The sequence below is a fragment of the Oncorhynchus nerka genome, linkage group LG14, assembly GCF_034236695.1.
Source record: "Oncorhynchus nerka isolate Pitt River linkage group LG14, Oner_Uvic_2.0, whole genome shotgun sequence".
Lineage (NCBI taxonomy): Eukaryota > Metazoa > Chordata > Actinopteri > Salmoniformes > Salmonidae > Oncorhynchus > Oncorhynchus nerka.
In genome coordinates, this window is record NC_088409.1 from 27,776,867 (window position 1) to 27,794,951 (window position 18,085).

The 18,085-nt window shown below is 45.2% G+C and overlaps 1 protein-coding gene and 1 pseudogene across 1 annotated transcript in view; both read left to right on the plus strand.

Annotated features, from left to right (window-relative positions):
• The window catches only part of LOC115116684 (ETS domain-containing transcription factor ERF-like), an 83,658-nt pseudogene extending 77,978 nt beyond the window's left edge, over nt 1-5,680 (plus strand).
• Nucleotides 5,681-16,395: 10,715 nt separating this feature from the next.
• LOC115124414 (protein capicua homolog) overlaps nt 16,396-18,085 on the plus strand; it is a 63,043-nt gene continuing 61,353 nt past the window's right edge. Inside the window, 1 exon segment of the mRNA XM_065027903.1 lies at nt 16,396-16,594. The gene's annotated coding sequence lies outside the window, so the exon portion shown is untranslated.

An 18,085-nucleotide genomic window follows, 5' to 3' on the forward strand; every position in this document is an offset into this window, starting at 1 on the left:
GCCCACCCTCACCCGCACTCAGCCCACCCTCACTCGGCCCATTCCCACCCCCACCCCATCCACCACCCACTGCACCTGGGTGAGGAGCCGCCTCACCTCTCGCCCTTCAAGTTCAAGCTGCAGCCTCCTCCATTGGGCCGGAAGCAGAGGGATGGTAGCCAGAACCACCACCCCAGGCAGAGCTCACTGTCCTCGGGCTCAGGGTCCCTGTCGTCCTCCGGTCTGGGGTCCTCCCTGTCCTTCGGCAGTGACCTGAGCTCAGCCGGCGGGTCAGGACTCATCTCCAACTCCTCCTCCACCGGCTCCCTCAACAGCACCGGGCTGCCCAAGATCAAGGTGAGACCCACAAGGGGACATAGTCACTTTGAACTGTTTGACTGTATGTGTTGAGGATCCTGATGGCTAAACGTTTGTGACTGTGATATCGACACTCTCTGTCTCTCTGTAGGTGGAGCCCATCTCAGATATTGAGTCAGAAGAGGAGGTGGAGGTGACTGACATCAGCGACGAAGACCCCGACGACCGGGGCGACGAGTACGACCTCTTCTCCCCCCGACACCCCCGGCCTCACCTCCACCACCCCAACGGGACCTCCTCCCACCCACACCCCCACGACGAGGACCTGGATGAGGATGTCTTCAAGGCCCCCGCACCCCCTCCTCCAGGCCTGCTGCCCTTCTTCACCTCCCACCCCCACCGCGGACCTCCCACCCTGAAGAGTGAGCCGGCCGAGCCAGGCGACACCCCCCCTCCCCAGTCCCCCGCCCAGGGGCAGACCAAGTGCATTCCACTCAAGCTGCGCTTCAAACGGCGCTGGAGTGAAGACCAACGAATGGAGGCCATGGAAGAGCAGGATGACAAGAAAGTACGAGGGGAGAAGGAGAGGGAAAGAGAGACGGAGAAGAATGGAGGGATGCAGGAGAACGGGGCTGGCAGCGCCCCCAGTCCCCCAGCCCTGGGGGGGTATGAGTGTTCCCTTCCGTTGGCTCAGAGGGGGTGAACCAGGACCTGCACCAGGCCACCGCCCAACTGTCACTGGAGAACAAGGACTGCTGATGCTGATCCACACACACATAGGGATACATAGAAACACTAATGCTAGCAGACAGTGGTGGTTTAGGACAGTGTAAATGACTCCTGAGGTCCTCCTGCCACTCTGACAGACAGACAGTTCTCTCCTAACTCAAACTAAACCTGGGCCTAATCAAACTCCAAACCCTGATGCAGTCCACACCCTCCTCCCAAAGCCCTTACCTTCTACTGTAACGAGACCCCTCCCTCAGAGACTTGTAGAAAAGAGGAGAGAGGGGACTTTTGGTCCAAGCAAGCCCAGACTCAGTGACTTAAACCAGGGGCAGAACCAGAGGGGACGCTACCCCCCCCCCCTAGGGTTAGACTCTTTCTCCTCAGGGGACCCCAACTCAGACAGCCCAACTCCACAGCCCTGCAGACATGGAGGATGAGATTTCTCCCATGTTATTTTTGTATAGAGATGAAGACGGGGCTTCTACAAGTGCCTGTACCTGTATCAGTGAGAGAGAGAGAGATAAGACTGAGGAGGAGAGCCTGGGTGTAAGAGTATGACCCTGAAGAAGGCACAGTGATGCCGAAACGTTGGTGATTTACCCAATAAATGACCGGGAGTTTATACATAGTGTGAGACTCTCTCTATTATTTATATAATAGTATCCCCCCCGTTCTTACCCATAACAGACACACAGGAAAGTTGGGCTGTCGATTGGGGGCTGTGGAACCTAGTCGTGGTAAACTGGCAGACTCCTTCTCGCAACACTGGCCACTCCACTCAGGGATGCCACAGACACACACCAGCTGCTGGGGAAACGGACAGTGGACAGGACTTTGGGACATGGAGAATTTGCTCTTGGACTGCTACTGAAGGGTACTGCTATTCAACACACACTTTATTTCTCTCTAACACTCCTCTGTCATCACTTTTGTACTTTCCTCTCTTTCTGTAATCTTTTCTCTCTCTCTCCTACTTCCTTCCCTTTCTTTTGTGGACCTGAAAGATCCTGATCTAAATGAGAGAAGGGAGAGGGTGGAGGATCAACGGAGGGGGAGGGAGCAGTGGCTCGGTTGTTAGATGACAGAGAGGAACAGCGAGGGCACCATTGGGAGGGGGAGAGAGCTCTCCTATGGAAAAGGAGAGTGAGGGGTCCAGTATCCTTTAACTGTTGGCTTAGCCTAGCATATCCTAGCTTAGCCTTGTCTATCCCATGGCAGGGCAGAAGCAAGGGCCACCTGCACAGAATCCTAGTTCACCAGCTCCACCCAAATCCCTTACTCCTGTTCTATCAACCATAGTCTCATAGTGTTAACTAAACCAGCAGAATACGCACACAACACCGCATATGCAAGCACACCTGTAGACACACACACACACACACACACATATATAATATATATATACACATATATACACATATATACAGTGCCTCTCTATGCCTTGTTTTATAGCATGTATAAACTCTTTACAAGAGTCTTAATAAAAAATATATATAAAACGAGAAAGTCCAACTGAGATATACACACTCGTTCGTATAAACTATATATTTATACACTGAACAAAAATATAAATGCAACATGTAAAGTGTTGGTCCCATGTCCCAAATAAAAGATCCCAGACATTTTCCATACACATAAAAAAAGCTTATTTCTCTCAAATTTTGTGAACAAATTTGTTTATATCCCTGTTAGTGAGCATTTCTCCTTTGCCAAGATAATCCGTCTACCTGACAGGTGTGGCAAATCAAGAAGCTGATTAAACTGCATGCTCATTACACAGGTGCACCTTGTGCTGGGGACAATTAAAGGCCACTCTAAAATGTGCAGTTTTGTCAAATAACACAATGCCACAGGTGGCTCAAGTTTTGAGGGACCGTGCAATTGGCATGCTGACTGCACAAATGTCCACCAGAGGTGTTACCAGAGAATTGAATGTTCATTTCTCTACCATAAGCCACCTCCAATGTTGTTTTAGAAAATTTGGCTGTACGTCCAACCGGCCTCACAACCGCAGACCATGTGTATGGCGTCGTGTGGGAGAGTGGTTTGCTGAGTGGTTTGCTGACGTTGTGAACAGAGTGCCTCATCGTGGCGTGAAGTTATGGTATGGGCAGGCATAAGCTATGGACAAGGAACACAATTACATTTTATTGATGGCAATTTGAATGCAGAGAGATACCGTGATGAGATCCTGAGGCCCATTGTCGTGCCATTCATCCCCTTCCATCCCCTCATGTTTCAGAATAATGCACTGCTCGATGTCGCAAGGATCTGTATACGGTTCCTGGAAGCTGAAAATGTCCCAGTTCTTCCATGGCCTGCATACTCACCAGACGTCATGCATTGAGCATGTTTGGGATGCTCTGGATCGACGTGTACGACAGCGTGTTCCAGTTCCCGCCAATATCCAGCAACTTTGCACAGCCATTGAAGGGGAGGGGGACAACATTCCACAGGCCACAATGAACAGCCTGATCAGTTCTATGCTACCTTTTTTTTAAGGTATCTGTGGCGAATAGATGTTTATCTGTATTTCCAGTTATGTGAAATCCATAGAATGGGGCTAGAGGAATTTATTTAAATGGACTGATTTCCTTCTATGAACTGTAACTCAGTAAAATCTTTGAAATCGTTGCATGTTGCGTTTATATTTTTGCTCAGGATATTTTATATATGAAATTCCAAACGGATATAAAAAACTAAAACAACTTAGCATTTAATGAAATGACAGATTTAGGATGTTTTTGTAAGCGATTTGTTCTGGTAGGCGAGGGGAGAGAATATCCTGTTTCTCAGCGGGTAAACTTCCTTAGGGGAGGGAGACAACGGGATGGGTAGGAGTCCAATTTTTTTGTTATGACCAAGGGACAACAAACGACACAGGATAGACAAACAAAATAATGAGAATAATGAGAATCGTGAAATAACTGCATTTGTAGTACACTGAATATGCAGTACACTGAATATGCAGTACACTGAATATGCAGCAGTATCCTTTAAACATGCCTATTCTATCTGCCATCACGGTCCGCTACTCCCCCTCAGCTTGTAGAATACCTGACCACCATCACCTGTCCCCAGTCTCCCTCTGGGCTGGTCTCACCTTACGGGGACCTCATCTCACTGTAATAGACCTCACAACTCACCCCTGGCCCCAGTGGGAGTGATTGAGCTCAGGGTTAGCCAGGCCAGGGGATTTTAGTTGATGGGATATCCTGTCGTTTCTCAGCTCCAACCAGTTATGCCAGTTCTCTACAGCGGCCAGTTTACTAATCGTGACTGGATCGGCTATATTCCCAGCAGGTTGGTGGGGGTGGAGATTGAGGTTAAGCATTGCTGTACGGATAACAGTGGAGGCTGGATAGCTGACGTGAGACTTCACCTGGAATACCCTGCCCACTATCTCAAAAACACACACACACACAGACTCACATTTCCAAACCCCTCCCACACACTCTGTCCTCACTGTTTTGCTGCTTTGATGTTTTGACATCCTGGAGCATTAGAGGTCTGGAGACTGAACCAAACGGCCCTCTGATTGGCTCAGGGCAATCAAAGACTTGACCAACCAGTAAGAACTCTAGCAGGAATGGCAGGCCTCCAGACTGGGAAGTGTGTGGCTGAGAAAGTCACAATCATCGGACTGCTGTTATTGTCCATCCTGGTGGTGTTGTATATCTGACCACACACAAACTCTCTGTCCCCTTCCCTCACCTCCACCTCACCCTGTGTCTATTGAAACTGACAGCTGCCTTATAAACTACTCATCATATCTAAGCAACAGACTGGGCATTATTCTGCTTGTTCTCTTTTTTTCTCTGTTTCTCTCTTCATCCCTTTTTCTTTCTCTTTATTGCCAGCATTGTCTGTCTACCTGACTGTTAACTGCAGTGTAATGGTTTATCAGGATGGTGTGGGATGGGACTTTCCAGGTCTCATGTCTACGTCGGCAGTCAGGAGAGGGCTAGAGAAAGTGTAGAAGGATAACAACATTTCTTTCTTTAAAAAAATACTCCCGATGTTCTTTTCCTTTCTGATGTCAATATTGCTGTTTATTATTGTTGTTGTTATTGTTATGGTTGGATTACTTACCTCCCCATCCTTCTCATTATTAGTCCATGGTTGAGTTACTACTGCTTTAGGGTTGTTGTGAACTGTACATCACACTGTCGTCGTGACGTAGACCTCTCCTCCATGCTTCTGTTTTGACCCCCTACCAGCTCCTGTCCCTCCTCAGTCTTTCATGTGGTTTTAACATTTGTAATATAAACTAAAGTGTAATATTCATTCTGAGAGGGGTTGTTATGGCGACAGAGAAGAGGTTGGGGGGGGGGGTTATTGGGGAGGGTGGAGGGGGATACGTATGATTATCTCTTGTCGTATATTGTCATTTCTATTTTACAATGTTACTTTCTCTCTTGGTCTTGTATATTTTCTTCATTTTGGGGATTGTTTCATTTAAATGAAAAAAAGATTGTATTGTTTTACTGTGTAAAGCCCCCCCCTTTATGCGGTTATATAACACTCAGACAGAGGGATGAGATTTAATACCATGATGTAATATTGAATTTCTCTTTAATTCTTTTGTGTTTATTTTTCAAACTTGTCATTAAGCTGTAATCAGGGTTAATTAAAACTGGTTAAAAAAACAAAACCATTGTCTGTTGTTTGTTTACTTCTGCTGGATGTTTATAAACAAATACATGAATGAAATGGCGGTGTGGTGCCTAATGGGAAATTTCCAGTCCATGGATGTTTATCAACAACATATTAACCTCTAGTCCTCTAGTCTTCTCAGTCAGTCAGTACTAATCAATATTCTGTCTGACATCCGCAGCTCTAATCTCTAATTACATGACTGACAGGACAGGAATTCACATCACCAAGACATTCCCATTATGAGACATTAGTTCTATTCTTCAAGGATCAATGGGTAGAAATCATTGTTAGTAATTACCAGTGAACAGCAGAATATCTTCCAGATTGTGCCTATAAACATGTAGATGTACCAAGTAGTGTCTAATCGATACTCCCCTGTGCTGGTGATCAATTCAGAATGTATATACTGTACAGTGTGTCAGTCCCTCCTTCCCTCCCCAGGACTGGACTGGAGACAGAACAGAGGGGACAGGCCAGCCTGGGCCTCAGCTCCACTGATGCAGAGTTCTCGCTATCTCTCAGCTTTATTTGCTCAGAGATGGTGATGAGGAAAAGCACTTTGTCCGTGGCGTTGCTGCCCACTCGTCTGCCTAATGCTCCCATACTGTATGTGGCTGTGGCGTTGCTGCCCACTCGTCCGCCTAATGCTCCCATACTGTATGTGGCTGTGGCGTTGCTGCCCACTCGTCCGCCTAATGCTCCCATACTGTATGTGGCTGTGGCGTTGCTGCCCACTCGTCCGCCTAATGCTCCAATACTGTATGTGGCTGTGGCGTTGCTGCCCACTCGTCCGCCTAATGCTCCCATACTGTATGTGGCTGTGGCGTTGCTGCCCACTCGTCCGCCTAATGCTCCCATACTGTATGTGGCTGTGGCGTTGCTGCCCACTCGTCCGCCTAATGCTCCCATACTGTATGTGGCTGTGGCGTTGCTGCCCACTCGTCCGCCTAATGCTCCCATACTGTATGTGGCTGTGGTGCACATATACCTTTTAGCGTGACGTCGGTCGCTCATCTAAAGAGAAGGGAGGAGATGGAGAAGGATGGACGGAGTAATGGAAAGGAGAGATGGAGCCAATGGTAACATGTCACAAGTATTCTGTCATTAAAGTAACTGTCCAGTGAAAATCCCACTTAAATATTCTGTTAACTCACAACCAAATAATGTTGATTCATTCTATACTTGTAATTGTGGCCAAAGCATAAATTGGAGAAAAAAACACTTCAAAAACCCCAACTCAAACTTCTCAAACAGACAGTTTGCTATTTCCTCATAGAACATGTTATGTTGGTTCCTTATGCTAAACAGTGGTCTAAATGACTTTTTAATACACTTCATTACTGTTTTTTTTAAGGAAAACTGTTTCCCTCATATTGTAATTAATTATAGGTCCTATTTCATAGAAATCTGGAAACTGAACAGTTACTGCATTAGGCTGCCATAACAATAATGTAATACAGTTGTCAGATGGTCAAGTAGTATACTCTATTCTGTGTTGTCAGATGGTCAAGTAGTGTATTCTATTCTGTGTTGTCAGATGGTTAAGTAGTATACTCTATTCTGTGTTGTCAGATGGTCAAGTAGTATACTCTATTCTGTGTTGTCAGATGGTCAAGTAGTGTATTCTATTCTGTGTTGTCAGATGGTTAAGTAGTGTAGTCTATTCTGTGTTATCAGATGGTCAAGTAGTGTAGTCTTCTGTGTTGTCAGATGGTATAGTAGTGTAGTCTATTCTGTGTTATCAGATGGTATAGTAGTGTAGTCTATTCTGTGTTGTCAGATGGTATAGTAGTGTAGTCTATTCTGTGTTTTCAGATGGTATAGTAGTGTAGTCTATTCTGTGTTGTCAGATGGTATAGTAGTGTAGTCTATTCTGTGTTGTCAGATGGTATAGTAGTGTAGTCTATTCTGTGTTGTCAGATGGTTAAGTAGTGTAGTCTATTCTGTGTTGTCAGATGGTATAGTAGTGTAGTCTATTCTGTGTTGTCAGATGGTATAGTAGTGTAGTCTATTCTGTGTTGTCAGATGGTATAGTAGTGTAGTCTATTCTGTGTTGTCAGATGGTATAGTAGTGTAGTCTATTCTGTGTTGTCAGATGCTCAAGTAGTGTAGTCTATTCTGTGTTGTCAGATGAGGAACAGAGATGGTATCAGAGATGTAATTTGTATCTAAAGCGAGCATATATCTTAACACACAGAAATACCAGAATTAACCTTTAGAGCTACTGACCAGGACGTAATAACTGTGCTGTAGCCAGTCGACTGTAAGTCCTGGTTTGGGCCCTACAACTTTAACCTCAGCCAGGTCAGTGTTTCAGTCACCCAGATGGGGAACCCAGGTGTAACTAACGGGTGCATTGATTTCCTGGGTTCTAGGTGCTTCGCGCACACACACACACACACACACACAGATGTTCACTTCACGTGGAGGGGGAGATGGATGAGGAGAGAAGAGGGGAGACCACAGGAACCACGTCGCTCTCGCACCTGCACCACTTTGCCTGCTTGCTCTTATCCAGCGCATGCTTTCGCGGAAACCTGCATGCCCCTACACACACTCCAACACACACACTCAGACACTCACATACTATGCATGCATTCATGCAACCACACACATACCAAATGCACTATGCATATACACACATTCCCAATCCTGTATGTTTACAGACATACTCACACACACATACAATGTGCAGACATACAGTTGTGGCCAAAAGTTTTGAGAATGACACAAATATTAACTTTCTCAAAGTCTGCTGCTTCAGTGTCTTTAGATATTTTTGTCAGATGTTACTATGGATACTGAAGTATAATTACAAGCATTTCATACGTGTCAAAGGCTTTTATTGACAATTACATGAAGTTGATGCAAAGAGTCAATATTTGCAGTGTTGACCCTTCTTTTTCAAGACCTCTGCAATCCGCCCTGACATGCTGTCACTTAACTTCTTGGCCACATCCTGACTGATGGCAGCCCATTATTGCATAATCAATGCTTGGAGTTTGTCCGAATTTGTGGGGTTTTGTTTGTCCACCCACCTTTTGAGGATTGACCACAAGTTCCCGATGGGAATAAGGTCTGGGGAGTTTCCTGGCCATGGACCCAAAATATAAATGTTTTGTTCCCCGAGCCACTTAGTTATCACTTTTGCCTTATGACAAGGTGCTCCATCATGCTGGAAAAGGCATTGTTCGTCACCAAACTGTTCCTGGATGGTTGGGAGAAGTTGCTCTCAGAGGATGTGTTGGTACCATTTAAAAAAAATGCATGGATGTGTTCTTAGGCAAAATTGTGAGTGAGCCCACTCCCTTGGCTGAGAAGCAACCTCACATATGAATGGTCTCAGGATGCTTTACTGTTGGCATGACACAGGACTGATGGTAGCGCCACCCTCCTTTTGAAGCTTCCAGTCTGTTATTCGAACTCAATCAGCATGACAGAGTGATCTCCAGCCTTGTCCTCGTCAACACTCACACCTGTGTTAATGAGAGAATCACTGACATGATGTCAGCTGGTCCTTTTGTGGCAGGACTGAAATGCAGTGGAAATGTTTTTGGGGGATTCAGTTCAGTTGCATGGCAAAGAGGGACTTTGCAATTAATTGCAATTCATCTGATCACTCTTCATAACATTTTGGAGTATATGCAAATTGCCATCATACAAACTGAGGCAGCAGACTATGTGGAAAATCTATATTTGTGTCATTCTAAAAAGTTTTGGCCACGACTGTACAATACACTGCCTGCACACACTCCGACATAGTGAGCAGCACAGTGCGCCTGGCTCCACCCCAGCCACATCCTCTCCTGTACAGAGAAGAGCTGAACCACAACACACTCCGACATAGTGAGCAGCACAGTGCGCCTGGCTCCACCCCAGCCACATCCTCTCCTGTACAGAGAAGAGCTGCTCCACTGAACCACAACACACTCCGACATAGTGAGCAGCACAGTGCGCCTGGCTCCACCCCAGCCACATCCTCTCCTGTACAGAGAAGAGCTGCTCCACTGAACCACAACACACTCCGACATAGTGAGCAGCACAGTGCGCCTGGCTCCACCCCAGCCACATCCTCTCCTGTACAGAGAAGAGCTGCTCCACTGAACCACAACACACTCCGACATAGTGAGCAGCACAGTGCGCCTGGCTCCACCCCAGCCACATCCTCTCCTGTACAGAGAAGAGCTGCTCCACTGAACCACAACACACTCCGACATAGTGAGCAGCACAGTGCGCCTGGCTCCACCCCAGCCACATCCTCTCCTGTACAGAGAAGAGCTGCTCTACTGAACCACAACACAGACAGACACAACTGAGCAAGTGACAGTTTCTCACACCTCCTCTGCTGGTAGGTAGGTTCATCTACATTCACTACAAGGTTCAGTTCCAGATCATCTGGCTGTTTCAGTTCCAGTTCCAAATCAGTTGATGAACTTGAACCCAACTTGTTCATGTTTTATTTTATTGCATTAGTTAATTTATGTGAATGTGTTAGTTATACTGTACAACATCTAAAGCTGATGGAAGACATGAGAACTAGAAGACTGTTAGAACAGGTACGTATCCGTTTTTGATGTAAACGGTGTCATTATCAGAAGCATATCCCCCTCTGCTGTGTGAAATGAGTACTGCAGGCAAACACAAACTCAGTCAAACTGCCCCAAAATGTACCCATAATTATGCTAAAATGTCTTGACTAATACATTTTTGGATTGAAACTGTACTAGAGTGTTTTAGCCTACTGTACTTTGATAACAGGTTATGGTTACAGACATACTGTACCAAGGCCCTGCCACTACTTCAATTAACCCCTTCAGTAGTAATAAGACTATGTCATCAAATAGCAGATCAACAGATTCATTCAAAGCAGTAACCTCAGCCATCCACACATCTTCACCCATATTCCTAGCCTGGGTACCAGTCTTTTTAGCTACCATTCCACTCCTTGCCACTCCAGTCAAAGAAAGGTATTTGGCAAATGCAAGGAGTGGAATGTAATAGCTGAACAGAGATCCAGGCTACCATAGGCCTACTGGTTACCTCAAATTGTCCCTCACTCATAAAGTGTGGAATGTGTTGACAAGGGGCTCTTACATAGGAACAGAGTCTCAGTGTTGACTCGTATATGACATGTATCCCTGCCACAGCTGAACGGTGTCCTGTTACTGTGTCAGTAATGCAGCTGACACACAGGGCCCACTGTACTGTATGTTATGGATCGGATAGCAGTTGGCCTCTTTTACCACCTCTGTTAGCGTTTAACCATGCTATTATGTTCCGCTCGCAGTGTGCTGTCGTTTGTGTAGCCTTTCATCAATGTCATGTAGTGTAGCAAATCACTGACAAACACTCTCCAGTCCACCTTATAGGTTTAGTTTAGTAGGGAATAAAACATGTTTATTTTTGACTATTTCTGAGTGAATAGAAAATTGTGTTTTTTGAAATGCGGCTGCTGTTGGTGAAATGGCTTCTGTCACGGGATCCCTCACCAATTAGTTACAGCGCTCTCTCTGTGAGAGGCTGTCTCTCACACACACACACACACACACACACACACACACACACACTCTCTTTCTCTCTAGACCATTGGATTAGTCTCTTTATCCATACATACTGTAGCCTTTCCTCATATCAACTGTAACTACAGTATCAGATTAGACAGGACAGACCAACCAACCAGGAATGTGTTCCCTGTCTTTCTCAAACCCTTTACAGTTTAACAGGGTTTTTACGGGATTATTGATCAGACTAATGAGCTCTAATGGCCTTGGCTGTGTGGGGAGTGTTGTGTTGGGAGGGGTGTGGTTGGTTTGAGTGGAGAGAAGCTGTGGAGATTGCTGTGTCTCCAGGAACAGGCTCAGTCTCTGCTGACATGTATTATACACTATGGGCGTGACAGGAATGCTGTCCCTCTGTTAGGCTAAAGGTGCACAGTGTAGAAATAGAGCATATAGATCCAAAAGAGCACACATACAGTTAAAGATGTGGGCTGTTTATTAAGGTATCTGTGTGATGTAGGCTCTATGTGTTGCATTTCTGTGGTAACTGGAGCCTCTGGCCCTGAGAATCCTCTTGCTCTTGTGCAGGCAAGCAGCATAGAAATTGGGTCTTATAGAATGGATACAGTGGGGCAAAAACGTATTTAGTCAGCCACCAATTGTGCAAGTTCTCCCACTTAAAAAGATGAGAGAGGCCTGTAATTTTCATCATAGGTACACTTCAACTATGACAGACAAAATTAGAAAAACAAATCCAGAACATCACATTGTAGGATTTTTAATGAATTTATTTGCAAATTATGGTGGAAAAAAAGTATTTGGTCACCTACAAACAAGCAAGAGTTCTGGCTCTCACAGACCTGTAACTTCTTCTTTAAGAGGCTCCTCTGTCCTCCACTCGTTACCTGTATTAATGGCACCTGTTTGAAGTTGTTATCAGTATAAAAGACACCTGTCCACAACCTCAAACAGTCACACTCCAAACTCCACTATGGCCAAGACCAAAGAGCTGTCAAAGGACACCAGAAACAAAATTGTAGACCTGCACCAGCCTGAGAAGGCTGAATCTGCAATAGGTAAGCAGCTTGGCTTGAAGAAATCAACTGTGGGAGCAATTATTAGGAAATGGAAGACACAAAACCACTGATAATCTCCCTCGATCTGGGGCTCCACGCAAGATCTCACCCCGTGGGGTCAAAATGATCACAAGAACGGTGAGCAAAATTCCCAGAACCACACAGGGAGACAATGATCCCAAACACACCGCCCGGGCAACAAAGGAGTGCCTTCGTAAAAAGCATTTCAAGGTCCTGGAGTGGCCTAGCCAGTCTCCAGATCTCAACCCCATAGAAAATCTTTGGAGGGAGTTGAAAGTCTGTGTTGCCCAGCAACAGCCCCAAAACATCACTGCTCTAGAGGAGATCTGCATGGAGGAATGGGCCAAAATACCAGAAACAGTGTGTGAAAACCTTGTGAAGACTTACAGAAAACGTTTGACTTCTGTCATTGCCAACAAAGGGTATATAACAAAGTATTGAGATAAACGTTTGTTATTGACCAAATACTTATTTTCCACCATTATTTGCAAATAAATTCATAAAAAATCGTTCAATGTGATTTTCTGGATTTTTTTTCCTCATTTTGTCTGTCATAGTTGAAGTGTACCTATGATGAAAATTACAGGCCTCTCTCATATTTTTAAGTGGGAGAACTTGCACAATGGGTGGCTGACTAAATACTTTTTTACCCCACTGTAAGTGAAGCGTGATTGTGTTCCAGCCAAACTGCTTATGCAATACAATGTTCTGTTTCTACAGTAACCAGGGACCTGTAGCCTCAGGTATCCTCTCACATCAGGGGAGTTGGTTACCCAGGTGTGATAGGAGCAGGAAATAGGTCACAGGAAACAGGTAACAGCCACAAGCCTTCCCTCATAGAGAATGATAGAGGCCTCTAGTGGCCAAAAGGCTGTATTAGCATGGCCAGCTCAGTTGAGGGCTTCCACCATTTGAATGTTGTCAACTGGGTGAGACTTCCAACTTCATTGGCTGATCCCTACTGATGACCCGGTTGGAATCCTGTCCAACCGGGTCATTAGGAGGGGTTAGCCAATCGTGAAGAAGAAAATGTACTTTAGCCTCAGTGGCGCTGCCCATGCTGTCACAGACATTGTAATGACACAGATACAAAGATGAGTCCACCCACACCTCCATTCCTGTGGCTCAAAAGATGTTTCCTTTCTTGGGAAATGTACTGCTAATCCTCTTCCTTGTATCTCTCCCTAGGCCTGGAAACATTGTTGTTTTTTTACCTGGAAACCTTGTTAATGGCTGTGATGGCATAGGGCCCTAAGTCATTGGTGTTGGGTCCGGGGCCAGGAATTAGAGGTTAGAGGTCAGGGGTTATGCTACTGTGAGTGTCTGCTGTATTATAAGAGCCAGAGCTGTCAGACATTCCATCGGTCTGCCTGTGCAGTGTGGGTTACTGCTAGGGGTGAGGAGGTGGGGTGTTGGTTGGGGGTAACCTTAGCTTTTAAGTGTATTATGTTCTAATGTTATATGAACTCTGTAGGAGCATACAAACAGTGAAATACACTAATTACATACAGAGAGATTAATTTACCAATACCGTTATGCATCACTGCATTTTCATACTTTGTTCATACTTTGTTCTTGAACTCTCCATTGGTGAGACCATTGATGATGTGTTCTGTCTGTACACAATGGAATATCTCATGTCATGTCAGCTAGCCTGTGGTAAATACCAGTGACAGTGAGCGCTGGAGATGGGCTAAAAGGGCATACCTGTTGGATGGCATGTCATAACTACTGGTCAAAGGTTGCTTGTTTAGGCCTCCCGGTTAAGAGGCAGGCCGTGTATACTGAGACGAAAGAAACTGACTAAAACTAAGAAAGAAAAACTGAAAGGTGTACAGCAGGGGGGGTTCTGACATCTGATTGACAGGTCAGTGATGAGGGGCTGTTGATGGGGTGAGGGGTCAAGGTCAAAGGTCAGAATCCTGCTGAGAGAGGGAGAGACTTGCTAACGAGGGAAACATTGCACAGCCATGTCGTCATCCACACAGCTCAGGTCTCTCTCTTTCAGTCAACAAACTGCTGACACGTGGCAGGGGAAGAGCAAACTTATATTTGATTACTAACAAGAGTGAATTAATCTATTGATTGGAATTCATTCATTTGAAAACGGTCGATGAACCATGCTAATTACCATGTAAATACACAATGGGACCACATTTTTATTCAACTTTTTTTCTGAAACAGTTTGGGTCCTCAATGGTTTAAATACATTGCAAACTGAAACAGATCTGAAACAGACTCGATTGCTTTTTGTAATAATATAACTCCATTCAAACTACACATTACTGCATATTTTCATATAATATACCTGTTATTTCCAGAAACTAAGAAGAAAGCTAGAGAATGCTCTGTCTGGAGTTCGTATAGCCAAATACTGCTCCCCTGACAGCAGCACTAGAAGTTAACTCATTCTCCAGAGATGGAAAGTAACTAATCAGCAATAGACAGAGACAAAGACAGAGAGACGTAAACGTTTTTAGAGATTACGGCATTATATCACATTGCAGTGTTGTCTGTTTACCGCTAGGTGTCTCCCTTCCTGCTCCTTTCCACCTTCTCTCACACACTGGCACACACGCGCGCGCTAACACAATCTGCCTCTTTACCTGCTGGTGTCTCATATTTTTGTGTTGTCTTTTTTAATCAACATGTATTATTTTGTATAAACAGAGATTATACTATTTTCATCTTTTTTTAATCGTTTCCATATGGCATGTGAGGGAACACCAACAGGGGGACACCGACAGCGAGGACGCTGTGAGAGGCTTCTGCCCAAGCTATCTGTCTCTGCGTGAGTCTGTTTGTCTGTCTACTACAAGAGAAATAAGGATGATGTCATGTTTACTATGTAACTGTCTTTGTTGGCTTGCACAGCCTGGAAAAAAAGAGAAGACTACTCTATATATCTGTCACTTAATCAGAATCAAAGGTAAAGACCTCAAACCAAATGTATCTTTCAAAGGTATTGCAGAAAAACATCCAGAACAAAAATGTTATATATATTTTTTTTTCTCCCGAAAATCTGCCAGTGTGCTATTGAGAATAGGCTAAAAGTCCGTTGTAGTCGTTGTCCTACTGTCTGTCTGTGACTGCCATAGTACTACAGAGGTTCTGCACGCACCTCTTCCATGCAGCCTGGCTCTCTCTCGTACTACCGTACTTGCAGTAAACACTGGTGAGCCGAGTTTACGACAGACCACACCCCCTTGGTCCAGCTGGTGGCAACATGCACCATGACATCACCACTGCGTTCGGCCATTGGCTGGGAGTCATCTCCGGCCTGGCCAATCAGGCGTTGGCAAGGTGCCGTCAGCAAAGATCCCCTTGTCATTTTCTATGGGAGATGCGGGGCAGTGTAATCGTCGACGTCAGACAGAGCTGAATACAGCGCCGTGATTGGCTGTTCGGTGCGAGGTGAGGGTCTGTTGCTGAGAGAAAATAAAGGAGTGTAATCAGCGAAAGGAGAGATGCAAAGGAGTGAAAGCGGTGTAATGGCACTACATTTTACACTGTAACAATTATAAAGAAAACAAAGATCTCAACCATTGCCGAAGGAAATGGGCTCGAGAGCAGTAAAAACGTTTTACCACCCCTTCTTTCTGAATCACTCCATCCCACTTTCCCCATTCATTCAGGTCTGCAGAGGGAGTTGACAGACTTGTAGAAATCACGGATGAGCTTGTAGTTTCCTTGGCGTTTTCGTGATAAGGAAAGTCCCACAGTAGACTGTCTAGCCAGGGATGGCCCTTGCGCTCTCAGTGGTGGTAAACGTGACCCGTTATTTTAAAGTTGGAGGACACCTATGCTATTCTATTGGCTAAACTTGGATTCGGTCCCTCCTTTGGGCCCACCCACACACTGTTCCTATGGTTCCCAATGCCCTTATTGGATACTGTATAGTTTGGGACTAGGCACCGGCTTGGTCTAATATCCCATAGCCATTCGCCAGATTCACGTGTCAATTATGTGGACATTGACAGCTGTCCACACCCTTTTCTTTGTACCGTTAACGCTGGTAGGCTACTGTACCTGTCAGAGAACTGTGATTGGTCAGAGAGGCCAGCTGTTAGTGGTTCATTCACCATTTTGAGACTGTAGTGGAAAAGGGACCCAGATCTTTTTCTCTTTTTTTTCATCCCTGTTTGAGTTGCTCTGGGAAAAATACATGTTTTACGGAGGGAAATTAAAGTGCGAGCCCGGGACCACACAGTAGCAACGGCCAGCCGAGGGATGTTACCCGCGAGCGTGCAAGCTTCCTCATCTGCAAAATAGGATCGTACATGTTTCTATTGCCAACTGAATTTTTCTGTTTGGGTGAGTTACAACTGACCGACTCGTATGTTCTTCTCCAACTAGCTAACAACAGTTACTATCAACGGCTAACGGTCGGTCTGCTTGCCCTGTTTTTCGTACTGATCGCGTGTAAAGAAGAGTGACACAGCTTTCTCGCTAAGTATCAAGGAAGGGACGAGAGAAAAGAGGGGGTGAGGGTGCACAGTCACTAAACTTTGTCAACGGATTAACTGCATAACCTGCAAGCAAGCTACAAGTAACTTTGCACTACTATTCTCCACCTCAACGTTGCGGTAAACTTGACTTTGTGCATAGCAGTAAATAGGTAATCGACCCATCTTGCACACCCCAGTGCAGCAAATACATGACACCCCAGCATCAGCCCCAGTATTTACTATTGCTGTCCTGACTGTTTGTAAATAGTAAACTAATGGAACACTACGTCATATTTTGCCTAAAACAGTCCCGAGCAGTTGTAATGACGTTGTTGTTACTACTACTACTACTACTACTGAGCAGTAGTAGCCAGATTAGCTAGCGATTTGTGTGACCCGCTTAAAATGAATGCTGTTTAGCTCGCTGAATAAACATTTGCGTCATGAACCGTCCCTGAAGTAACTGCACATCAATTTGCAATATATTTTAGTGTTAGAGAAAGATGTGCAAAGCTGCGTTGTGTAGAAAATGTCGTTAGGCTAAGCATTCGACACAGGCTGTTGTGTTTGTTTGCTTCTGGTAAGACAGCCTCAACTCCTTTGACATTGTGCAGTATGGAGTGCAGCGGCTCTAGTACTAGCTAGGCTACTCTTGCTCGGATCAGCGCAGAACCTAGGCCGGGGAGAAACAGCTCGTTTGCTGTCTGGCACGATGTAACGGCTCCTCTAAGGCCGTGCTCCCACTTTTCTGCCCAGCTAAACTACTATCACAGCACTCCAGAGGCGTCAAGACTGCATTGAGCTGCAGTTTCCTTATATACTTTTTTTTTACATTTGACATGTAGAATATTTTTCAGAGAGTTAAATAACATTTGCAATTGGGGTGTACAGACGTGTACCTCGGTGCTGTCAGAACTGACAGCATTTGCAATCTATTGCCGATTATGCAAATAGAAAATCGTTGATTTTGTATCATCATCATTGCTTTCATCCCTTAATTTGTGCATGTAGTTTAGCAGAGCAGTTTGCCATTGATTTGGCATTGGCAGTCCTGCCATTGGGTCCCAGTCAACACTGAACACCTCTGGTCCATGCTAAAGCTGTAGATCAATAACTGACTGGAGTCCTTAACGGTTTTCAACCTTCAATATTTCTGTTTCATCAATAATATGGACAGTGACAGTCATAATTATGCCAGCAAGCAACTGACCGTATTTTAACTACATCACAACTAAACTGATGTTCTCCACCGTAGCGCCCTCACACACTCACTCACACTCTCACTCACACTCTCACACCCACTCACTCACACACTCGTTCATAGTTCTCCCTCTCACTACACCAACAATACCCTGCC